The sequence below is a fragment of the Somniosus microcephalus genome, unplaced genomic scaffold, assembly GCF_052327205.1.
Source record: "Somniosus microcephalus isolate GS21.2 unplaced genomic scaffold, FLI_Smic_1.0 unresolved_chr8, whole genome shotgun sequence".
NCBI classification, from domain to species: domain Eukaryota; kingdom Metazoa; phylum Chordata; class Chondrichthyes; order Squaliformes; family Somniosidae; genus Somniosus; species Somniosus microcephalus.
In genome coordinates, this window is record NW_028225186.1 from 41,668,367 (window position 1) to 41,693,230 (window position 24,864).

At 47.9% G+C, this 24,864-nt stretch overlaps 1 non-coding gene across 1 annotated transcript; it reads left to right on the forward strand.

Moving 5' to 3' along the window:
* The first annotated feature begins 17,559 nt into the window (after positions 1-17,559).
* trnap-ugg (transfer RNA proline (anticodon UGG)) lies at positions 17,560-17,641 on the forward strand. Its single transcript has one exon. It is a non-coding gene; the product is annotated as a tRNA-Pro (tRNA).
* Positions 17,642-24,864: the final 7,223 nt, after the last annotated feature.

A 24,864-nucleotide genomic window follows, 5' to 3' on the forward strand; every position in this document is an offset into this window, starting at 1 on the left:
TGTTATTTCTGAGTCACCTTTCCATAATTTGGATTATGAGTTGCTGTTAAAGAGTTTGGTTAATGAGTTGCTGCAAAAGAATTTGGTTAATGAGTTGCTGCCCAAAATCAATTTGGTTAATCAGTTGCCACTTCAACGTGCGGCTGCGGTTGGTTATAATTAGTGTTGTCGGGCTTAATACTCGCTAAGGGGGTGCATGTCCGACCGTAGCCGAGTTGGAGGGTGTTATTTCGGTGTAGTTTTTAATTTTTTCTCGATGTGGCTGATGGAGGTGGGTTTTTTTCTGTGGAAGATAGGAGTGTGGGTTGTGGGAAGCGAAGTTGCTGGTGGGATTTTGTGTGTGTGGTGCAGTATTGTCAAGGCGAGTGAGGGTTGTGGGAAGCGAAGTTGCTGGTGGGATTTTGTGTGTGTGGTGCAGTATTGTCAAGGCGAGTGTGGGTTGTGGGAAGCGAAGTTGATGGTGGGATTCTGTGTGAGTGGTGCAGTATTGTCAAGGCGAGTGAGGGTTGTGGGAAGCGAAGTTGATGGTCCGATTTTGTGTGAGTGGTGCACTACTTGCAAGCCGATTGTCCATTCTCGTAAGCGAAGTTGATGGGCCGCTTTTGTGTGAGGTTGGAAGTAATATTGTCAAGGCGAGTGTCCGTTCTCGGAAGCGAAGTTGATGGGCCGATTTGGTGTGAGTGGCGTTAATCTGTGCTATTTGCAGTGTATGAATTGCCAGGCTGGCCAAGGCGTTTTGTTCCGGCGTTGCTTCTGAGAATTGCTGGGGTTTGTGCTGTTTATAAAGGCCGGTGGCGGGCACTCCGTTCCCGATTCCCGTGTCCGATTAGGGTGGGAGACGGCTCGTTGGAAAGCCCCGGCGCTGGCGCAGACTATATTGCCGGACTGGTCCCTGGCGAGTTGGGAAAGTGTCGCAGTCCCTTACTGGCTGCCGTGCCGTCGGTCAGCGGCAGCTTATCGGGGATAACTTCGGGAGAGAAAGTCCGATCCGGTCCCGCTCAACTGCCACTGAACGGGGTAACGGGGCAGCACAGAACAGTAGCCGGCTTGTGTAGCTGCCTCTTGGCCCGGCCGAGTTACAGCCGTTGGCTGGAGACCGCTTTCCGACTGCTGAGCCGGTGCCGCGGGGACCCACCTTGATGCGCCGGCTGCCAGAGCAAGCCAGGAGCAAGGGGCACCCAAGGGTATCGGAACGGAGTCGGTCCGACACGGGGAAGCTGGGTGCCCGTCGCTCCGAATCGAGCCCGGGGTTTTCGTTCGTTAAACTTGCCGGGCATTTGGACCCGGTTGTCCGGGAGCGGGTCCGCAACGGCGGGAGATTGCCTGGGTTTGGCCGGCCGGCAGTCGAAAGCCTTTCGCTGCGGATTCCCGTCTCCGATTTCGGTCATGGAGGGCTCGTTGGAAAGCCCCGACGCTGGCGCACACTATATTATGGGACTGGACCCCAGCAAGTTCGGGAAAGTGTCGCAGTCCCTTACCGCCTGCCGTGCCGTCGGTCAGCGGCAGCTTATCGGTGATAACTTCGGGAAGGAAATCCCGATCCGATCCGAATAAAGGGCAGCTGAACGGGGTGGGGGTCCGCACAGAGCAGTACCGGGCTTGTGTAGCTGCCCCTTTCCCCGACCGAGTTACAGCCGTTGGCTGGGGACCGCTTTCCGACCACTGAGAGGGGGGGCGAGGGGCAGCCTGCACGCGCCGGCTGCCAGAGCAAGCCAGGGGTAAGGGGCATCCAACGGCATCTGAACGGAGTCGGTTCGACACCGGGAAGTCGGGTGCCGACGCTCCAAATCGAGCCCGGGGTTATCGTGCGTATAACTGGGCGGGCATTTGGACCCGGTTGTCCGGGAGCGGGTCCGCAACGGCGGGAGATTGCCTGAGTTTGACCGGCCGGCAGTAGAACGCCTTTCGCTCCGGACTCCCGTGTCCGATTTCGGTCAGGGAGGGCTCGTTGGAAAGCCCCTGCGCTGGCGCACACTATATCATCGGACTGGATCCCGGCAAGTTTGGGAAAGTGTCGCCGTCCCGCAGCGGCTAACGGGCCGCCGGTCACCGGCAGCTTATCGGCGAAACCTTCGGTAGGGAAAGTCCGATCTGGTCCGGATCAACGGCAGCCGAACGGGGTCGCGGGCCCGCATAGACCAGTTCCTTGCGTGTGTAGCTGCCCCTTTCCCCGGCCGAGGTACAGCCGTTGGCTGGAGACCACTTTCCGACCACTGAGACGGCGGGGCAGGGGGCGGCCTGCACGCGCCGGCTGCCAGAGCAAGCCAGCGGCAAGGGGCATCCAACGGTATATGAACGGAGTCGGTCCGACACCGGGAAGCCGAGTGCCCGTCCCTCCGAATCGAGCCCGGGGTTTTCATTTATTTAATGTATGGGCATTTGGACCCGGTTGCCCGGCACCAGTCGAACGCCTGTCGTTCCCGACTCCCGTGTCCGATTTCGTTCGGGGATGGCTCGTTGGAAAGCCCCTGCTCCGGCGCACACTACATTGCCGAACTGGCCCCGGGCGAGTTAGGGAAAGTGTCGCCGTCCCGCAGCGGCTAACCGGCCGCCAGTCACCGGCAGCTTATCGCGGAGAACTTCGGGAGGGAAAGTCCGTTCCGGTCCGGGTCAACGGCAGCCGAACGGAGTGGCGGGGCCGCACAGAGCACTACCGGGCTTGTGTAGCTGCCAAATGGCCTTGTGCATTGTCTGAAACACTGGTTAATGAGTTGTCAAGGTAGGAAATCATAGACCAAAACGGCATCTCATTAACTGAAATTTGTACATCGACAACTGGTTAACCAAAAGTCAGAGCGACAAATGATAAACCAAAAGGGCAACTCATTAACTGAATACTTGGCATTCACATTGGGGATGGAAGTCCTATGGGAATGTATTCGGCCGCCTTACCGGGGCTTCGGGTGCTCTTTTCCCGCTTGGGGAACCGAGTTGGGGTCGTCAAATGGCCTTGTGCATTATCTGAAACACTGGTTAATGAGTTGTCAAGGTAGCAAATGATAAACCAAAAGGGCAACTCATTAACTGAAATTTGTACATCGACAACTGGTTAACCAAAAGTCAGAGCGACAAATGATAAACCAAAAGGGCAACTGATTAACTGAATACATGGAATTCACATGGGTGACGGAAGTCCTGTGGGAATGGATTCGGCCGCCTTACCGGGGTTTGGGGTGCTGCATTCCCGCTTGGGGAACCGAGTTGGGGTCGTCAACTGGCCTTGTGCAGTTTCTGAAGCACTGGTTAATGAGTTGTCAAGGTAGCAAATGATAAACCAAAAGGGCAACTGATTAACTGAATACATGGCATTCACATTGGGGAAGGAAGTCCTATGGGAATGTATTCGGCCACCTTACTGGGGCTTGGGGTGCTGCATTCCCGCTTCGGGAACCGAGTTGCGGTCGTCAAATGGCCTTGTGCATTATCTGAAACACTGGTTAATGAGTTGTCAAGGTAGCAAATAATAAACCAAAAGGGCAACTCATTAACTGAAATGTGTACATCGACAACTGGTTAGCCAAAAGTCAGAGCGACAAATGATAAACCAAAAGGGCAACTGATTAACTGAATACATGGAATTCACATGGGGGACGGAAGTCCTATGGGAATGGATTCTGCCGCCTTACCGGGGTTTGGGGTGCTGTATTCCCGCTTGGGGAACCGAGCTGGGGTCGTCAACTGGCCTTGGCAGTTTCTGAAGCACTGGTTAATGAGTTGTCAAGGTAGCAAATGATAAACCAAAAGGGCAACTGACTAACTGAATACTTGGCATTCACATTGGGGACGGAAGTCTGGATGGGAATGTATTCGGCCGCCTTACCGGGGTTTGGGGTGCTGCATTCCCGCTTGGGGAACCGAGTTGGGGTCGGCAAACGGCCTTGTGCATTGGATTCGGGACCAGCAGACACGAATTTAGGAAAATTGTGTGGAGGTGGGATGGAGGCGGGTTTGGGCCCGCACGCCAGTTTTGCGATTTTTATCCCCCACACGCCTCCAATCCCGCCTCCCCGGTCCTAGCAAAATCCAGCCCAAAATGTTCCGGGACTGATTGCACAAACCTTTTAAACAGACACAGAATGATCCAGAAATTACTGAATTCCCCTTTTAAACAGACACAGAATGATCAGGGACTGACAGCACATTCTTTTAAACAGACACAGAATAATTTGGGACTGACAGCTCATCCCTTGTAAACAGATACAGAATGCCCTAAGACTGACAGCACACACCTTTTAAACAGACACAGAATAATTCACCTTTTACTGTGACCAGGAAGTCGTTTGCATCTTTCAATCCGAAAAAAACTATTAGCTGGGATCTTCCTGCATTTGATGAATCACCAACAGCCTTCAGTTCTCAATCAAGAGACAGACCTGCTAACATGCACTGTGCACATTAACCCACCAGGGCGCACACTCGACATTACTAACTCTGCCGACCTGCTAACATGCAGCATGCACATTCAACCTCCAGGTGGAGCACACACTTTTAAAGTATAATTTTCTAATTGCCGATTTTTGTTAAACAACTTTATTATATGCCCCTAAGACCCTGGTCTAGCAAACGACTTTCGATCTCAGATATATAATTATTAATTGATCTAACGTCAACTGCCTTTTGTGGGAGTGAGTTTCACAATTTGACCTCCCTTTGTATTAAGAAATGTTTCGTAATTTCTAACCTGGCTGGCCTGGCTCCGATTTTAAATTTAAGACCCCTTGACGTGTGTCACCACACTATAGAAAGGATGTGATTGCATCTACTGTAGCAATTCATTTCAAAATTCTATAATTCAGAATCTGCCCACATGGCAGACTGGTAAGACCGGTCCATGGGATCCAAGAGAAAGTGCCTAGCAGGATCCAAAATTGGTTCATTAGCAAGCAGCAAAAGGTAATGGTTGATGGGTGTTTTTCTGACTGGAAGGTTGTTCCTGTTGGGTTCAGCAGTGCTCAGTACTCGCCCACTTGCTTTTTCTGGTATACTTCGGTGACTTAGACTTCAGTGTAGGCGGCATGATTAAGACGTTTGCAGATGTTATAAAAAATGGCCATGTGGTTGATAGTGAGGAAAAAACTAGTAGACTGCAGTATGATATCAAAAAATTGGTCAGTTGGGCAAACAAGTGGCGCATGGGATTCATTCCGTAGAATTGCGAGGTAATGCATTCGGAGAGGGCGAATAGGCAAAGGAATACACAATAAATGGTAGGATCTTGAGAGGTGAAGAAGAACAGAGGGACATTGGAGTGCATGTCAACTGATCCATGAAGGTAGCAGAACAGGTAGGCAATGTGGTTAAGAAGGCAAAAACAGAAAACTGCGGATGCTGGAATCGGAAATAAAAACGGAAAATGCTGTTTAATATTCAGCAGGACATTATTTCAGATTGCCTGCGGAATATTTCCAGAATTTCTGTTATTATTATTCGATAAGAAGTCCTAGGGAATACTTTCCTTTATTTGCCAATGCATAGAATACAAGAACAGGGAGGTTATGCTTGAAGTGTATGAAACGTGATTTGGGCCACAGCTAGAGTACTGCGCACAATTTTGGTCACCACAATACAGGAATGATGAGTTTGCACCAGAGAGGGTACAGTGGAGGTTTACAAGTATGTTGCCACGACTGGAGAATGTTCGCTATGAGGAAAGATTAGATAGGGTGGGATTGTTTTCTTGGAACAATGCAGGCTGAGGGGAGACAAAATTGAGGCGTATAAAATTAAGAGGGGACAAGACCGAGTGGATAGGAAGGAGCTGGTTTCCTTCACAGAGAGGTCAATGATCAGTGGGCATAGATTTAAAGTAGCTAGTAAATGGATTAGAGAAGAGTTAAGGAGCACCTTTCGTCCACAGAATGGTGGGGTCTAGAACTCACTACCCATCACATTAGAAGAAAGTACTTGGAGATGTATTTGAAGTGCTACAACCTACCGGGTAACGCACCCAGAGCTGGAAAGTGGGATAAGGCAAAACAGCTGTTTTTGCTCTGGCAAAGACAAGATGGGCCGAATTGCCTCCTTCTATGTTGTAAACTTCTGTAATTCTATTATTCTATGAACTCAACTCTTCCCCTTCAATATTCCAGGGAATATAAGCCCCGTTTATGTAATCTCTTCTCATAGATTAACCCTTGGAGCCCTGATGAATCTACACTGCACTCCCTCCAAGGTCAATATATCCTTTTTGTGGAGCAGTGCACAGAACTGTACACACTGACCTAAACAGGCCTATGTATAGCTGTCAGAAAACATCCTTCCATTTGAATTGTGCAGGGCAATTGTCTGATATTTTGCACCGGTCTTTCCACTATTGAAGCATTGCTATTGTGCAGCTGTGATTCCTGAGTGGTTAAGGGGTTGGACTTGAAATCCAATGGCCTTTCCATTCTCGCAGCGATTCTGCTGCAAACTCTTCATTTTATTTCATAGGCTGCCTGTAGGAATCACTTGACCCGAAACTGATCAGAATTCCCTCCACTGCACTTTAGTCCACTGATTAATGGAAAGCTGTTTTTCCAATGGAAATCACTCATAATTTATCGGCATCAAGTTGGTACTGTGGATTTGTTGGAAAATATTTGCAAAGAACAGTGAGAAATATACACACAGAACAGCACGAAAAATAATCCATTTAATGAAAAGCCCTGCAATGTTTGGAAGGAAATGAGAGGAAACACAATTTAGTTTTATAAATCTGAACAAGAATTAAAAAGTGTGTAAAACGACCGCAGCTGGACTCGTACCTGCAATCTTCTGATAATAGAGGCCACGTGAATGCAAGACAAGCTAATCATAATAATGAGTGAATAAGCACTATGTCTGTATTCATTTCAGTAATAATCGAAAATGCTGGAAACATTCAGCAGGGCAGGAAACATCGAGGAGAGGGAAGCAGATTCAACATTTCGGTTCGAACCCTTCGTCAGAACTGGAAAAGGTTAGGGAAGAGAGAATTTAAAGCAGGGGTGGGAGGAGGGGAGGAAAGAACAATGGGATGGTGTAAGATAGGATGGAAGGCAGGAGAGATTGACTGACAAAAGGGATGATGGTGCAAATCAAAAGCAGAGGTAATGGGACAAGTTAACAAACAACAGATGGCTCCAGAAGAGGTGTGAATGATGATGGCAGCAACATTATCAGCTACCATGTGAGGAAACATGAGAACAAATTAAAAAATATAAAGAACTACAGGGGCCAATTTATAGCCTGTAATTGTTCAAATCGATGTTAAGTCCAGAAGGCTGTAAAGTGCCGAATAGAAAGATGTGCTGCTGATCCTCGAGCGTACGTTGAACTTCATTGCCACAGGGTAACATGCCGAAGAAGGAGAAATCAGATTGGGAGGGGAGCGGAGATTATAGTGCCAGGCGACCGGAAGCTTGGAGTCACGCTTGCGCACTGAACGGAGGTTTAGAATGGCAATACACATTAAATGGTAGGACACTGAGTAGTGTAGAGGAAGAAAGGGACCTTGGAGAGCATGTCCACAGATCCCTGAAGGTAGCAGGCCAGGTAGATAATGGTACGATAGCAAAATACTGCAGATGCAGAAAATCCAATATAACAACAGAAAATGCTGGAAAAATTCAGCAGGCCAGGTACAGGCCTGGAGAGAAAATAGAGTCAATGTTTCGGATCATTCCTTTTGACAAGACTGAAGGCCAGGCTGGGAGAGATCAAAAGAGAAGTGAAGAGGCATTTTGAGGTATTCAAAACGAGACGAGATGGTGAGAGGTCTAGTGGTGTCAAAAGGCGGCTCTCTTTCCTGTAATGCGGAGACCAGAACTGGGGTTTTCTCACTACTGCCTTTATCTCACCCTTTATTATCTGCTACCTGCCTCCTTTTCCATTTTGCCTAATGTTTCTAAAAGTCAAGTACCCTAGAATATTTTGCTCCCAACCTTGGTTACCCTTGGTTACCCTAAAACCACGTCTCAGTAATCGCTACTGGATCAAAGACAGTTATTTCTATTTGTGCCATTAATTCATCTGTTGCGGAATGACAATTTTGTGCGACATTAGTTATAACTTTTTATTATATTACCATAATGTGGTCTTTGGCAGTACTGCCCTATTACAGCTTTTAAACTCTCGGTCCCTTCCTGACAGGATCTGCTTGATTTTACCCCAATCGCTAATCTGTTCTGCAGCCTTGACTTTTCCCTTTGGATTATAAACTTGCCCTTACATGAGCCCCCCCTACCCCTTATAAGGGATTGTTCTTCTTAGAGCAGAGAAGATTAAGAGGTGTTCAAAATCATGATGGTTTTGATGGAGTAAATGAGGAGAAACTACTTGCAGTGGTAGAAGTGTTGGTACACAGAGGACACAGATTTAAGGTGATTGGCAAAAGAACCAGAGGCGACATGCGGAAATATATCTTTAAGAAACGAGTTGTTATGATCTGGAATGGGTGGTTGAAGCAGATTCAATATTAACTTTCAAAAGGGAATTGGATAAATACTTGAGTGGAAAATGTACATGGCTATGGGGAAAGAGCAGGGGAGTATAACTAACTGGATAACTCCACCAAAGAGCAGTTACAGGCACGATGGGCCGAACGTCCTCCCTCTGCACTGCCCCACACTGTGATAGTAGGATTGAACTTGGCATGTAAATTAATCCCATCAATCCCAAATCACGTGGTTTTGTGGCACCATTTCTCCAGCGAACTTTGACCAAAATGACGACCCTCTCTCACTCTCTCTGACTCTCTCTGTCTGACTCTCTCTGTCTGTCTCGCTCTGTCTATCTCTCTGTCTGTCTCTCACTCTGTCTGTCTCTGCCTCTCTCTCTCTGTCACCCCCTGTCACTCTCTCTCACTCTTTCTCTCTCTGTCTCTCTGTCTCTCTCTCTCTCTCTCTGTCACTCTCACTCTCCCTGTCTCTCTCTCTCTCTTTCTTTGTCTCTCTCTCTTTCTGTCTGTCTCTCTCTCTCTCACTCTCTCTCTGTCTCTCTCTCTCTCTCCCTCTCTCTGTCTCTGTCTCTCTCTGTCTCTCTCTCTCTCTGTCTCTCTCTCTCTCTCTGTCTCTCTCTGTCTCTCTCTCTCTCTCTGTCTCTATCTGTCTCTGTCTCTCTCTCTCTATTTCTCTCTCCCACTCTCTCTCTGTCTCTCTCTCTCTGTCTGTCTGTCTGTCTCTCTCTCTCTGTCTCTCTCTCTCTCTCTCTCACTCTCTCCCTCTTTCACTCTCTCTCTCTCTCTCTGTCTCTCGCTCTCTCCCTCTTTCTCTCTTGCTCTCTCTCTCTTTCACTCTCTCTCTCTCTCTCTCTGTCTCTCGCTCTCTCCCTCTTTCTCTCTCTCTCTCTCTCGCTCTCTCCATCTTTTTTTCTCTCCCTCTGTCTCTCGCTCTGTCTGACTCTCTCTCTGTCTGTCTGTCTCTCTCTCTTTCTCTCTCTCTGTCCTAAAGTCCGGCAGCAAACAGCACACAGCACGGTTAAACTTTTCCATTGATAAGCAGAGAGGTTTGTTAAATTTATGTAGAACCATGGCTAGATGGCACTTAGGATACTGCGCACAGTTCTGTTCTCCATTTTACAAAAAAAGATAGAGAACGAGCGAAGGTGCAAAGAAGATTGAGAAGGATGATACCCGAACTGAGAGAGGATAAATATCAGGATAGTCTGAACAGGCTGGCGTTCTTTTCTATGGAAACAGGAGACTGAGAGGTGACCTTTTAAATTCTTTAAAGTAATGAAGGTGTTTGTTATTTCAAATTAATGAACAGATCCACTTCGAACAGGGTTCAAACCATCACACCTAAATCACATTGAACTTAGAGACCAATGCCGCAACCATTCAGATATTGATGCACTATCAATTGCTACAAAAGACTGGATGTTGAGAAAGTAATAAACAGGCTTTTATTACCAAAGAACAGAGCATGCCTCTTGTGGTTGCCTGGTATCCAAAAGGGCCGGGGGCTGCCGAGCAGCGACCTTTATACCCAGCCATGAGGGAGGAGCCAGGGGCGGAGTCAGCTGAGGCATGCACAGACAAGTACAACAGTATGCAAGAGTGAACAACAGTACTAACAGTGAACAACAGTACTAACAACAGTGGAAAACAACAATACTAACAACAGTGGTTTACCACATTCACCCTTTGTTTAGAATTGGGGTGAAGTGCACGAAAAATTCGTGTACTGAAGTCTATCAGGAGGCCTTGTAAGCCGTCCTGAGCGTCGCAGCAGCAGCGGTGATGGTGCAGCATCCAACGTTGAACCCGGTGTCTCGTTCAGAGGAGGTGTAGCAGGTGGCGGACCCTGGGGCTGCTGCATGCCGTCTACAGGGGTCAGAGCATGGGTAATGGGAGGTAGCGATGGTGGTCTCTCAGAGGCACCTGAAGGTGCGAGGTCTCGTGCGGGGACTGTGTCCTGGGGGTAGGCAGGAGTAGCGGTGGGTGGCGAAGAGGGTGTTTCAGGAGCACCCGCAGGTGCGGGGTCTCGAATGGAGACTGTGTCCTCCCGCCCGTCCGGGTTCACCACGTAAGCATACTGCGGGTTGGCGTGGAGGAGGCTCACCCTCTCGACCAGGGGGTCCGCCTTATGGGTCCTCACGTGCTTCCGCAGTAGGATGGGTCCTGGAGAAGTCAGCCATGTTGGTAGTGAAATCCCCGACGTGGACTTCCTGCGGAAGGAGAACATTCTCTTGTGAGGAGTGGCATTGGTGGGTGTACAGAGCAGCGACCGAATGGAATGGAGCGCCGCAGGGAGGACCTCCTGCCAGCGGGAGGTCGGAAGGCCCTTAGATTTTAAGTTTAAAAGGACTGCCTTACAGACTGTCGCATTCTCCCTTTCCACCTGGCCGTTACCCCGGGGGTTGTAGCTGGTCGTCCTGCTTGTAGCAATGCCTCTCGCGAGCAGGTACTGCCGAAGTTCGTCGCTCATAAAAGATGAGCCCCTGTCGCTATGGATATAGCTAGGGAAACCGAACAATGTGAAGAGGTCATTCAGACATTTAATGACCGTGGTACTGGTCATGTCCGAGCAAGGGATGGCAAACGGGAAACGGGAGTACTCATCAATTATATTGAGGAAGTACACATTGCGGTCAGAGGAGGGGAGGGGCCCCTTAAAATCAATGCTCAGCCGCTCGAAGCGGCGCATGGCTTTGATCAGGCTCGCTCTGTCTGGCCTATAAAATTGCGGCTTGCACTCGGCACAGATCTGGCAGTTCCTGGTCATGGACCTGACCTCCTCGATGGAGTAGGGCAGGTTACGGGATTTGATAAAATGGAAGAACCTGGTGACCCCCGGGTGGCAGAGGTCCTTGTGGAGGGTCTGTAATCTATCAACCTGCACGTTGGCGCACGTACCACGTGATAGGGCATCTGGGGGCTCATTGAGTTTCCCGGGCCGGTACAAGATATCGTAATTGTAGGTGGAGAGTTCGATTCTCCACCTTAATATCTTGTCATTCTTCATTTTGCCCCGCTGCTTATTATGAAACATAAAAGCCACTGAACGCTGGTCAGTGAGCAGGGTAAATCGTTTTCCGGCCAGGTAATGCCGCCAATGTCGCACGGCTTCCACAATGGCCTGGGCCTCCTTTTCGACAGAGGAGTGTCGAATCTCATGGCCCTGGAGGGTACTTGAGAAAAAGGCCACGGGTGTCCCCGCCTGATTAAGTGTTGCAGCTAGGGCAAAGTCGGATGCGTCGCTCTCCACTTGAAAATGGATGGACTCATCCACAGCGTGCATTGTGGCCTTCGCAATATCGCTTTTTATGAGAGTGAAGGCTGCACAGGCCTCTGCTGTCAGGGGGAAGGAGGCGGACTTGATGAGGGGTCGGGCTTTATCCGCATAGTTGGGCACCCACTGAGCATAGTAAGAGAAAAACCCCAGGCATCTCTTCAGTGCTTTCTGGCAGTGGGGGAGGGGAAGCTCCATAAGAGGGCGCATTCTATCGGGGTCTGGGCCGATGACTCCATTCTCCACTACGCAGCCAAGAATAGCAAGGCGCTTAGTACGAAACATACATTTGTATTTGTTGTATGTGAGATTCAGCCGCTGGGCCGCCCGGAGGAATTTCCATAGATTAACGTCGTGGTCCTGCTGGTCGTGGCCACAGATGGTGACGTTGTCTAGATATGGGAAAGTGGCCTGGAGCGCGTTCTTGTGAACCGTTGGAAGACAGAAACTACGTTGGTGACGCCGAAGGGAACTCTGAGAAAGTGATAGAGCCGACCGTCAGCTTCAAAAGCTGTGTACTGGCGGTCCTCAGCACTGATGGGGAGCTGGTGGTATGCCGACTTCAGATCAATCGTCGAGAACACCTGGTGTTGTGCTATCTGATTGACCATGTCAGATATGCGGGGGAGTGGGAATGCATCCAACTGGGTGTAGCGATTGATCGTCTGGCTGTAGTCAATAACTAGGCGCTGTTTTCCACCAGTCTTCACCACCACCACTTGTGCTCGCCATGGGCTATTGCTGCTCTCGATAATCCCTTCCTTCAGGAGTCTCGCTACCTCGGATTAAATGAAACCCCTATCCCCGGCACTGTAACGCCTACTTTTGGTAGCGATGGGCTTACAGTCGCGGGTGAGGTTAGCGAACAAGGAGGTGGGGGAGACTTTAAGGGTGGAGAGGCTGCAAATGGCGCGCGGCGGGCGATTTAAAAACTGCTGGCTGCAGATCGTGAGAGGGGGGAGGGGTCCACCGTACGCTAAAGTGACACTCTTAAGGTGGCACTGAAAATCCAACCCCAGTAGGACGGCAGCGCAGAGATCGGGCAGGACCAGAAGTTTAAAATTTTTGTATTCAGTACCCCGCACTGAAAGAGTCACCATACAGTAGCCACCGACTTCCGCTGACTGGGCTTTGGAAGCCATACAGATGCGATGACGCGTCGGCAGGACCGGGAGAGAGTAACTGCGCACCATGTAGGGGTGTATAAAACTCTCCGTGCTCCCGCTGTCAAAAAGGCAGGTAGTGGCGCGGCCGTTTACCGTAATGTCCATCGTGGGCCTGGACAGTTGATGCGGGAGAGATTGATCCAGCGTCACGGAAGCCAACGTATGTTCAAGTGCGTCGATGCGGTCGTCCGATGAGGCGGTGGTGGAGTCCGGGTCTCCCGTAACCGAAGTCGGAGGCGTCCAAGATGGCGGATAAAATGGCGGCGCCCACGGTCCCGATCCCCACGCGGCTGGGGGAGCCCAAGATGGCGGGCAAGATGGCTGCGCCCACAGTTCGCACGCGGCGCTGCTGGCGTTAGCGGTCTTCCCTTTGCAGGCGCTAACGTAGTGACCTTTCTTCCCGCAGCCGGAGCAGGTAGCATTCTTCGTGGGGCAGCGTGCTCTAGGGTGTTTAGCTTGGCCACAAAAATAGCATACATCGCTGCAGCAATCGGAGGTGGTGGTCCCATGGCCCAAGATTGCGGCGTCCACGGCGCGGGGCGATTAGGGGAGAAAGCGTCCATATTTCTGTGGGCCGCATCGAGCGAGAGCGCGAGGGACACTGCCTTTGTCAGGTCTATTTCACCCTTCTCCAGCAGCCTCTGCCGGGAGTAGTCGGACCTTAGACCCGCAATGAAAGCGTCTCGTATCAGTCCCTCCACATGTGCCGCAGCTGATATTTCCTTGCAGTCGCAGCCGCGTCTGAGTACCTGCAGTGCCCGTAGGAAGGCCTCCACCGATTCCCCGGGCTGCTGTCTGCGAGATCTTAAATGGTGCCTGGCATAGACCGTGTTAACCGGGCGTGCATACTGCCCTTTCAGTAGGTCGATAGCCACCACGTAGATCATCGCATCTTGGATTAATGTGTAGACTTGGTGGCTCACCTTCGAGGCCAGGATTTTCAGTTTATTTTCATCAAGAGTCACGGTCGAGGCTTCCAGATACGCCTCAAAGCAACGCAGCCATTGTGCGAATTTAGTCGACGAACCCGCTTCTTGGGGGTCTAGGTCCAGGCATGTTGGTCTGAGGGCTCGCAGCAGCGCCTGCTGCTCAGTGTTTTGCGCCGTCGGTTGATCAGCATCCGCAGCCAACATTTAACTTTGGTAATAAAATTGATGCACTATCAATTGCTACAAAAGACTGGATGTTGAGAAAGTAATAAACAGGCTTTTATTACCAAAGAACAGAGCATGCCTCTTGTGGTTGCCTGGTATCCAAAAGGGCCGGGGGCTGCCGAGCAGCGACCTTTATACCCAGCCATGAGAGTGGAGCCAGGGGCGGAGTCAGCTGAGGCATGAACAGACAAGTACAACAATATGCAAGAGTGAACAACAGTACTAGCAGTGAACAACAGTCCTAACAACAGTGGTGAACAACAATACTAACAACAGTGGTTTACCACAGATATCGCAACTGAAAATACATCTCTTTGAAACAGACACAGATACAGAATGATCTTAGAATCATAGAATGGTTACAGCACAGAAGGAGGCCATTCGGCCCATCAAGCCTGTGCTGGCTCTCTGCAAGAGCACTTCAGCTGGCCCCACCCGCACACCTGCCCGTTCCCCATAGCTCTGCAATTTTTGCTCAATCAGGTACTTATCCAATTCCGTTTTGAAGGCCACGGCTGAATCTGCCTCCGTAACACATTCCAGTTACTAACCACTCGTTGCATAAAAATGTTTTTCCACATGTTGCCTTTGGATCTTTTGCATGTCACATTAAATCTGTGTCCTTCAGCTTTCGACCCTTCTGGCAATCAGAACAGATTATATCTCTCTACTTAAAATAACATAAGAATATAACAAATACGAGCAGGACTAGGCAATTTGGACCTTCGAGCTTTATCTGCTCTGACTAGACCGCTCATGATTTTGAAATGGCCCGGGACTGACATGAACTGTACGAAGAGCACATCCCGTTTAAACAGACACAGAATGATCTGGGACTGACAGCAGATCCCTTATAAACAGACGCAGAATGATTCGGGTCTGAAAGCAAATCCCTTTTAAACAGACACAGAATGATGCAGGACTGACAGTATATCCCTTTTAAACAGACACAGAATGATCCTGGACTGACAGCACCACCCTTTTAAACAGAAACAGAATGATCCAGGACTGACAGCACATCCTTTTTAAACAGGCACAGAATGATCCGGGACTGACAGCATGTCCCTTTTAAACAGACACAGAATGATCCAGGACTGACAGTACATCCCTTTTAAACAGACACAGAATGATCCGGGACTGACAGCACATCCCTTATAAGCAGACACAGAATGATCCAGGACTGACAGCACATCCCTTTTAAACAGACACAGAATGATCCGGGACTGACAGCATGTCCCTTTTAAACAGACACAGAATGAACCGGGACTGACAGCACATCCCTTTTAAACAGACACAGAATGATCCGGGTCTGACAGCACATCCCTTTTAATCAGACAGGGAATAATAATAATTCTACTTTATTGTCATTGTACAATGCACAAGTACATGAACAACGAAATGTGATGTTGCAAGCTCCCATGAGCCCAGTACAAATAACATTAACATTAAAGGTAAATAGCACCATCCTGGGAGAAGCAAAGCCGCTGCGTCTTTGCGCGCCGCAATTCCATTTCCACCATTCCTCCTGTCTGACAATCTTCAGCCCAACACCCGGGCCTGCTCACCAGCCGTCCCTCCCGGGGTTCCTTCCGTGACCTTCTCACCAACCGCTCCTCCCGTGACCTTCTGCACCTGGTCTGCCCTGATGGTCATCCTTCCAGGTACTAACCAGGCCTCACCCTGCTTTGCTTCTAAGCCTTGCCAGTGACCCTGTCCCTAGTCACAGAATGATCGAGGACTGACAGTTGATCCCTTTTATACACACACAGAATGAATCACTTTATTACTGGGACAAGCAAATCGTATGCATCATTCAGTCCAAAAAAGCTGTTGGTTAGGAACGTCCTGAATTGATGAACCACAGGCAGCCATCAGTTGTCTGTAAAGAAGCAGACTATCTAACATGCACCATGCACATTCAGACACCAGGGTGCACACTACCTTTACTTACACTGCAGATCTGCTTACATGCACCGTGCCTATTTACCCACCAGGTGGGTCACACTCGCCATCCTTTTTAAAGTATACTTATATTAATAGAATTTTTTGTTAAACAAGTCTATTATTTTCCCCTAATAACCTGATCTAGCAAAAGTCTATCGATCTCAGATAAACAATCATTAAATGATCTTGCAACAACTACCGTTTGTTGGAGGGAGCTCCACACTTCGACCTTTTTTGTATGAAGAAATGGTTCCTAAATTCTCTCTTGTACGGCCTGGTTCCTATTTTAGGGTAAGGTCCCCTTGACCTAGACTCCACCTTCCCCCAACTCACTGGAGTTTAGAAGAATGAGAGGGGATCTCATTGAAACTTATAAAATTATAACAGGATTAGACAGACTGGATGCAGGAAGGACGTTCCCGATGGTCAGGGAGTCCAGAACCAGGGGTCACATTCTAAGGATAAGGGGTAAGCCATTTAGGACTGAAATGAGGAGGAATTTCTTCATCCAGCGAGTGGTGAACCTGTGGAATTCTCTACCACAGAAGACAGTAGAGGCCAATTCATTAAATATATTCAAGAAGGAGTTGGATATATTTCTTAAGGCTAAAGGGATCAACGGTTATGGGGAGAAAGCAGGGACCGGGTCCTGAATGTGGATGATCAGCCATGATCGCATTGAATGGTGGAGCAGGCTCGAGGGGCCGAATGACCTACTCCTGCTCCTATCTTCTATGTTTCTATGTTTCTATTAGCCAAGGTATAGAATTCAAGAACTGAGTTGTTATGTTTGAACTGTATAAAACATTAGTTAGGCCACAGCTAGAGTACTGCAGACAGTTTTGGTCACCACAGTACAGGAAAGATGTTATTGCACTAGAGAGGGTACAGAGGAGATTTACTAGGATGTTGCCAGGACTGGAAAATTTTAGCTATAAGTAAAGATTGGATGGGGTTGGGTTTTTACTTTGGAGCAGAGGAGGTGGAGGGGAAACACAATTGAGGTGCATAAAATACTGAGGGGCCAAGATACAGTGTATAGGAAGGACCTATTTCTCTTAGCAGAAATGTCAATGATCAGGGGCGTAGATTGAAAGTAACTGGTAAAATGATTAAAGAGGAGTTGACAAGAACCATTTTCACACAGAGAGTGGAGCGGATCTGGAAGTCACTACCGATCACATTAATAGAAAGCACTATGGATATGTACTTGAAGTGCTGTAACCTACAGGGCTACGGACCCAGAGCTGGAAAGTGGGATTAGGCAAAATATCTCTTTTTCGTCTGGTAAAGACCCGATGGGCCTAATGGCCTCCTTCTCTGGCGTTAATTTCTGTATTTCTATGATCTCCGCCCTTAATCTTCAATATTCCAGGGAATACAAGCCTAGATTATGTAATCTCTGCTCATAGTCTAACCTTTGGAGCCCTGGTAACCCACTCGTGAATCTGCACCGCACATCCTCCAAGGTGCAGTGCGCAGAACTGTACACAGAGGCCTAACCAGAGGCTGTCACACAACTTCCTTCCATTTACATTGTGCAGGGCAGTTGTTTAATAGTTTGCACCAGTCATTCCACTGTTGAAAATTTACATTTGCCCAGCTGCGATGGCCGAGTGGTTAAGGTGTTGGACTTGGATTCCAAGGGGGTTTTGCCACGCAGTTTCGAACCCTGCTCGCAGTGATTCTGCTGCAAATTCTTTATTTTATTTCATCGGTTCCCTGTGGAGATCACTGGCCCGAAACTGATCAGAATTCCATCCACTGCACGTTATGACACTGATCAACACAAAGCTGTTGTTCCAATTGAAAACACTAATTTGTCATCAATTAGATATTGTGGATTTGTTTGAAACTATTTGCAAAGATCAGTGAGAAATTTACACGTAAGAACACGTAAAAATTCCATTTAATAAGGAACCCTGCAATGTTTGGAAGGACAAGAGTGGAAACGCGGTTTGGTTTTCTAAAGTTGAACACAAATTAAAAAGTGTGTAAAAGGACCGCGGCAGGATTCGAACCTGTAATCTTCTGATGGCATCAAAATTTATACCGAAGTCAGACGCCTTATCCATTAGGCCATTCGGCCACACAAATGTAAGCTAAACAAATCCTAATAATGAGTGATTAAACTCCGTCATTGTGTTCATTTCAATAACAACAGAGAATGCTGGAAACACTCAGCAGGTCAGGCAGCATCGAGTGAGGGAGATACAGAGTTAACCTTTCAGGCCGAACCCTTCGTCAGAACAGGAAAAGGTTAGGGAAGAGGGATTTTTAAGCAGGGGTGGGTGGGGGCGAGGTAAGAACAAAGGGAATGTCTGTGATAGAATGGAAGGCAGGAGAGATTGACTGACAAAAGGGATGATGGTGCAAGGCAAAAGGAGAGGTAATAGGACAAGATAACGAACAAAGGATGGCTCAAGATGAGGTGTGAATGATTATGGCAGAAACATTAACAACTGTCATGTCAGGAAATATGAGAACAAATTAAAAAATTAAAAGAAAAACAGGGGCCAATTTATAGCCTGAAATTGTTGAACTCGATGTTAAGTCCAGAAGGCTGTAAAGTGCCTAATAGAAAGATGAGGTGCTGTTCCTCGAGCTTACGTAAAGCTTCATTGGAACAATGTAACAGGCCAAGGAAGGAGAGATCAGAGAGGGAGTGGAGCAGATAATTATAGTGACAGGCGACCGGAAGCTCGGGGTCACACTTGCCGACTGTTCTGCAAAGCGGTCACCCAATCTGCTGTTGGTGTCACAATGTAGATTCAGCGAATACAGTAACTAAATTGTAAGAAGTACAGGTAATCGCTGATTCACCTGGAAGGAGTGTTTGGTGCCCTGGGCGAAGGGAAGGAAGGAGGTAAAAGGGCAGGTGTTGCATCATCTGCACATGCATGGGATGGTGCTGGGCGAAGGAGAAGGGGTGTTTGTGTGATAGAGGAGTGGGCCAGGCTGTCATGGGGAGAGCGGTCCCTTCGAAATGCTGAAAGGGAGGAGGGGAAGATGTGTTTGGTGGTGGGATCATGCTGGTGGTGGTCGAAATGGCGCAGAATGATCCGTTGAATGTGAGGGCGGGTGGGGTGAAAGGTGAGGACAAGGGGGGACCCTATTATGTTTCTGGGAGTGAGCGGAAGGGGTGAGAGCAGTAGTGCGGGAAATGGAACAGACTCGGTCGAGTGTCATGTCAACCATGGTAGAGGGGGATCCTCAGTTGAGGAAAATGGAAGACATACCGAAAGCACTGGTATGGAAGGTGGCCTCATCAGAACAGATGCCATGGAGACAGAGAAACTGGGAGAATGGAATAGAATGGAATGGATAAATCCCCAGGGACTGATAATCTACATCCTAGTGTACTTAAGGAAGTGGCCCTAGAAATAGTAGATGCATTGCTGGTCATCTTCCAAAATTCGATAGACTCTGGAACAGTTCCCATGGATTGGAGGGTAGCTAATGTTACCCCACTATTCAAAAAAGGTGGTAGAGAGAAAATGGGGAATTATAGACCGGTAAGACTGACATCAGTAGTGGGGAAAATGCTATGTGGATGTGGTGTATTTGGACTTTCAGAAGGCTTTCGATAAGGTCCCGCATAAGAGATTAGCGTGTAAAGTTAAGGCACATGGGATTGGGGCAAGTTACTGACTTGGATAGATAACTGGTTGGCAGACAGGAAGCAAAGAGTTGGAATAAGCGGGTCTTTTTCCGAGTGGCAGGCAGTGACAAGTGGGGTACCGCAGGGATCGGTGCTAGGACCCCAGTTATTCACAATATACATTAATGATCTAGACGAGGGAAATGGATGTAATATCTCCAAGTTTGCAGATGACACAAAGCTGGGTGGGCATGTGTGCTGTGAGGAGGATGCCGAGAAACTCCAGTATGATTTGGACAGGCTGGGTGATTGGAAAGAAGCATGTCTGATGTAGTATAATGTGGATAAATGTGAGGTTGTCCATTTTGGTGGCAAAAACAGGAAGGCAGATTATTATCTGAACGTTAATTGATTGGGACAATGGGAAGTGCAACTAGACCTGGGTGTCCTTGTGCACCAGTCGCTGAAGGTAAGCATGCAGGTGCAGCAGGCGGTTAAGAAGGCAAATGGTATGTTGGCCTTCGTAGCGAGAGGGTTAGAATGCAGGAACAAGGATGTCTTGCTGCATTTGTACAGGGCCTTGGTGAGACCACATCTTGAGTATTGTGTGCAGTTTTGGTCGCCTTATCTGAGGAAGGATGTTCTTGCCATGGAGGGAGTGCAGTGAAGATTCACCAGACTGATACCTGGGATGGTAGGAATGACGTATGAGGAGAGTTTGGGTCGATTGTTCTTATAGTCGCTGGAGTTTAGTAGAATGAGAGGTGACCTCATTGATGCTAAAAAATACGAACAGGACTAGACAGACTAGATGCAGTAAGGATGTTCCCGATGGCCGGGGATTCCAGAACCAGGGGTCACAGTCTAAGGATAAGGGGTAAGCCATTTAGGACAGAGGTGAGGAGGAATTTCTTCACCCAGAGAGTGGTGAACCTGTGGAATTCACTAACACAGAAGGCAGTTGAGGTAAATTCATTAAATATATTCAAGAAGGAGTTAGATATATTTCTTAAGGCTAAAGGGATCAAGGGATATGGGGAGAAGACAGGGACAGGGTACTGAATTTGGATGATCAGCCATGATCTCATTGAATGGTGGAGCAGGCTCGAGGGGCCGAATGGCCTACTCCTGCTCCTATCGTCCATGTCTCTATGTTTCTATGTTTCTATGAGTCCTTACAGCAAGTGTGGTGGGGGGAGGTGTGGTCCAGGTAGCTGTGGGTATCAGTGGGCTTATAGTGGATTTTGGTCGATTGCCTATCCCCAGAAATGGAGACAGAGAAGTCGAGGAAGGGAAGGGAAGAGTCGGAGATGGACCATGTGGAGGTGAGGGAAGGGTGGAAATTGGAAACAAAATGAAAGAAATAATCTAGTTCAGGGCGAGTGCAGGAAACAGCACCAATACAGTAATCGATGCACCGGAAAAAGAGGTGAGGAAGGGGACCTGAGTAGGACTGCAGCAAAGAATGTTCCACATGTCCCACAAAAAGGCAGGCATAGCTGGGGCCCATGGAGGTACCCATAGCAACACACTTAATTTGGAGGAAGTGAGTGGAATCAAAGGAGAAGTTGTACAATGTGAGAACAAGTTCAGCCAGGTGGATGAAGGCGGTGGTGGATGGGGACTGGTGGGGCCTCTGTTCAAGGAAGAAGTGGAGCCGCTTAAGGCCGTCCTGGTGGTGGATGGAGGTGTAGAGGGAATGGACATACAGAGTGGAAAGGTGACGTTTGGGGCCAGGAAATTGGAAACTGTTAAAGTACGGAGGGTGTTGGAAGAGTCGCGCATGTAGGTGGGAAGGGACTGGACAAGTCGACAAAAAATAGAGTGAAGATACGAATAAATCAGTTCTGTGGAGCAAGAACAGGCTGCAACAATTGGTCAACCAGTGCAGTCCTGTTTGTGGATCTTGGGAAGGTTGTGGAAGTGGGCAGTGCAGTGTTGAGGAACTGAGAGATTGGCGGCCATGGGGGGAAGATCTCCAGAGGAGATGAGGTCAGTGACAGTCTTGGAAACAATTGCTTGATGTTCAGTAGTGTGGTCATGGTCCAGGGGGAGGTAGGAGGAGCTGTCAGAGAGTTGCCGTTCAGCCTCCGGATGGTAGAGGATGGTTCTCCAAACAACAACAGCACCACCTTTGTTAGCAGGTTTAATGACAATGTTAGGGTTGGATCGGAGAGAAAGGAGTGCTGCAAGTTCAGAGGGAGTTAGGTTGGAGTGGGTGAGGGGAGCAGGGAACTGGAGATCACCGATGTCATTTCAGTCCCATTCTTTGCACTCCAAACCAACAGAGAGAGTAGACAATGGTAATGCAGTAGATGTAATTTATCCGGATTTTCAGAAGGCCTTCGATATCGTACCCCATAATAGACTGATGAACAAGGTCATAGAATTCAGAGTCAGGTGAGAAGTAGCGGAATGGATTGCTGGCTGGCTTAAGGAGAGAAGGCAGATAGTCCAACTACCGGGTACCTTATTCACAGTGGCAGAAGGTGGGTAGTGGTGTTCCACAAGTATCTGAGCTGGAGCCACTGCTGTTCGCAATTTGTATTAACGATTTAGATATAGTAATCAGAAACACAATTTATAAATTTGCAGATGATACCAAATTGGGGGGATATTCAATACTGAGGAGGACTGCAACAAGTTACAGGAGGACATTAATAAACTTGCAGAATGGGCATAGAATCGGCAAATGAATTTGAACACAGATAAGTGTGACGTATTTCATTGTGTTAGGAAGAATAGGGAGGTCACTTATTTCTTGGAGGGTGTGAGTTTAGGTGGGGTAGAGGAACAAAGGGATCTCGGAGTACAAATACACAAATCACTGAAAGTTGTTCCATATATAAAGCAAACCAAGCACTACGGTTTATTTCTAGAGGGTAGAATTGAAAAGTAGGGAAATTATGCTGAACCTGTAACAAATCTTGGTTATACCAAGGGTACAGAGAAGATTTACAAGGAAGATACCAGAAATGTGAGGGTATACATATCAGGAAAGGATTTACGGGCTGGGTCCCTTTTCTCTTGAAAGAAGAAGGCTGAGAAGTGAGCTAATAGAGATCTTTAAAATTATGAAAGGTTTTTACAGAGTGAATATAGAGAGAATGTTTCCACTTGTGGGGAAGAGCATAACTAGAGGCCATCAATATAAGATAGTCAGCAAGAAATCCAATCGGGAATTCAGCAGAAACTTCTTTACCCAGAGTGCTGAGAATGTGGAGCTCGCTACCACAGGGAGTGGTTGAAGCGAATTGCATAGATGCATTTTAGGGGAGGCTAGGTAAGCACATGAGGGAGAAGTGAACAGAGGGTTATGCTGATAGATTTAGATGAGGAAAGACGGGAGGAGGCTCGAGTGGAGCATAAACGTCGGCATGGACTGGTTGGACCGAACGGTCTGTTTCTGGCGGTATGTTAATAATGAGTGATTAAACCCCGGGATTGTATTTATTTCAGTTCTATTCTTTGCACTCCAAGCCAATAAGCGGCTGTGAACCGTTCACTGATTGAAATATGAGAAGTCCCGATGGATCTGGAATTGTTCATTTAATGTTTGAAACGCTACACAGGTCATAACTCAGGATTTCCAGCTTTGCTTCAAAGTATTACAGGTCCCGTGTGAGTTTCCATCCAAACTTTTCAAAAAATAACAAAATAAAGAAACTACCCTCTCTAACAAGAAGCAAATAATCCTTACGGGGACCGAACCCGCGACGTTGCCGTTATTTGCACCACAGTCTAACCAACTGAGCTAACCGGCCTTTTGGATTTTCTTATTCAGTTTATTTATGGTTGATTTTCCTTTTTTGTCGGCTCATTCACTTTTTTCTCAGCAGGCTCCAAAAGAAAGATTTGTATTGATAGAGTCTTTTATAAGAATGGTTACTGCACAGGAGGAGGCCATTCGGCCCGACGAGCCCGTGCCAGGTCTCTACTAGTTCACTTCAGCTTCTCCCACTCACCCGCGCTTTCCCCGCTGCCCTGCAATGTTTTTCCCTTTTGAATGCCACTCTTGAATCTGCCTGCACCATCCTTTCAGTCACTGCACTCCTGATCATGACCACAACATTTGTATTTCTTTATAGAAGTGGGGACACTGCAGTAAATTAAAGCAAATTGCAGCAGATGCTGTTTCTGGAATTGTTCATGAAATGCTGGAAACTCTCCACAGGCCAGGGAACATCTGTGGACGTCGAAACACAGCTTTAACCTTTCAGGTCCATGAGCTCTCGGCAGAACTAACTCGGCAGCTTTGCATCAAAATATTACAGGTCCCATGTGACTCTCCTTCCAAAGTTTTTAAGCTGCTCAAAAAGAACAAGAAGAGACTAACCTCAAAACAAAAATATTAATGGCCCAGACGGGGATCGAACCCACAACCTTGGCGTCATTAGCATCACGCCCTAACCAAATGAACTAACCGGCCATTGGATTTGGCGCATATCTATAAGCTTATATTTTCGAGACTCCATCTGACAATTTCCTGTATTAATCTTTCAGCATACAACCTGCAGTTGTCAATCATACACTATCCGATCGGCAAATACTGTACATATGTCACTCTGTGCCACACATGACAACAGCCAACACAAGTGCCAGGCAATGGCCAGCTCCAACAAGCGAAAGTCTAACCACCGCCCCTTCACATTCAACAGCATAACCATCACCGAATCGGCTACCACCATCATCAACAACAACTTGCATTTATATAGCACCTTTAACGTAGTTAAACGTCCCAAGGCGCTGCACAGGAGTATTTTCAGACAAAACATTTGACAACAATCCACATAAGGAGAAATTAGGGCAGGTGACCAAAAGCTTGGTCAAAGAGATAGGTTATAAGGAGCGTCTTAAAGGAGGAAAGAGAGGTGGACATGTTTCGGCAGGGCAATTCCAAAGCTTAGGTTGGGAAAGGTTGAGCGATTATACTCAGGGATGTTCAAGAGGGCTGGATTAGAGGAGTGCAGATATCTCAGGGGGTTGTGGGGCTGAAGGAGATTACAGAGATAGGGAGGAGTGAGGCCATGGAGGGAACAGAAAAGCAAAATATTATTAAAATGGAGAGAGACTACAGAATGCTGCGGTTAAGAGGGATCTGGGTGTCCTCGTACATGAAACACAAAAAGTTAGCATGCAGTAATTAAGTAGGCAAATGGAATGTTGGCCATTATTGCAAGGGGCATGGAGTATAAAAGTAGGGAAGTCTTGCTACAACTGTACAGGTGAGACCACGCCTAGAGTACTGCATACATTTTTGTTCTCCTTATTTAAGGAGGGATATACTTGCATTGGAGACAGTTCAG